Source organism: Montipora capricornis, chromosome 3, assembly GCF_036669925.1.
Source record: "Montipora capricornis isolate CH-2021 chromosome 3, ASM3666992v2, whole genome shotgun sequence".
NCBI lineage: Eukaryota > Metazoa > Cnidaria > Anthozoa > Scleractinia > Acroporidae > Montipora > Montipora capricornis.
Window position 1 is genome coordinate 74,559,850 of NC_090885.1, and position 1,512 is coordinate 74,561,361.

The following is a 1,512-nucleotide window of genomic DNA, read 5'->3' on the forward strand; positions in this document are numbered from 1 at the left end:
TAGAATTGTAAATTCGCATGTCGAAATGTGAAACCCGAATGTGGAATCGCTAAGAGCAACGATGAAATGTGAAACAAACATTAAAATGCGAAAGTTGAATTTTTGGCGGGGATATAACGGCCATACTTTTCACCTGAGGCACATTCCTTGAATTCCTCAGTTTTGCGAAAGTTCAACATTTTTCTGTTATTGGTGCAAATGAGACAATCTATATGACGTCAGGAACAAGATTAAAGGGAGTAGAGTGCGCGACAACCAGCGCAAAAATTCTCGCTCGAGCCTCAAAAAGTGTAACATAATGTAACGTAGATTTCCCTGAGACTTCTGTTTAAGCCAATTACAACCAATGACCTTAAAGACGTATTAGATTTTGGTGTGATGAATCAAGAGGTGGAAGCTGGCACACGTATTGCCCCTCTGTTATGGATCCGTTTCACTGTCATGCAACAAAAAATAAATTCGAAAAGATCACGCGTGAACTTGGAATGCCTTAGGAAATAAATTTATAAGCCACCTCTCCAATTCTCAGGTCTGTGTGGTACACTGTTTCTGAGACATTTGCTGTAGCGTTTCACCCTAGGAGTTTTGTATCGGAGACGCCAGTCGCTTGCAGTTCACTTGGGATGAAAGCGCTTATTTTTCGCTCATGAGATAAAAGTCATGTGTATGAATTTCCTATTGTATTTGAAATTCTCAACCTGCTGAGATTCACCGTAATAACTTTTTTTTCAACCAAATAGCTTTGTTTCATGGTGTAACGCAAGGTGGCAATTCGGAAATTCAAAATGCTGTATTTTCGAAATGAAAGACGTCGCGGAGCTGAAAACCTGAAAAATAATATTTCTAGGTCATCTTCAACCTCCTATGTATAAAAATTTAGAAGGCCTTGTGATTTTGACTTTAGAAGTGGATGACGTCACTGCACAATACAACAATACCGAAAATTCGCTGAGTGAACAAAGTGGTCAAGCATTTTAATTTAGTTCGCCCGGCAGTGTTTTCCCTACTTTGGTCATAATTGAACTGAAAGTTCAACTGGCAAGAGTGCCTTAACCAAACGCTTGATGTAAAATGAATCTTAAGGGTAACTGATGGACAATACTCAACGAATCCTGCAGCGTATTCTCAAATCGAGTCACAGCACTCGCAAACTACAACGTGCTATCCTGGACTCCCCAGTGGGTTCTCATAGTTCAATTTACACAGTTATTAGTCATTATGCTTTGTTCATTGCATGTAATATCCTCCCTGATATTACATAACTACAATTTTAACAGCATCATGGGGTAATATTTTCCAGCCGATCGTGCTCTTGCTCACATAAGTTAATTTTCTTTTCGATTTTACGATAAGCTTACACATATTACGAAATATAGGGGAAGATATTCCCATTTAACATTGACCAATCAGAGCACACGCTTACTTTTGTTCAGTCAGTATAATCTTCATCCTTACATACTAACATCTTTCTTAAGATGCCCGTAAACGGGTAGAATTGGTGATGCTTCACTT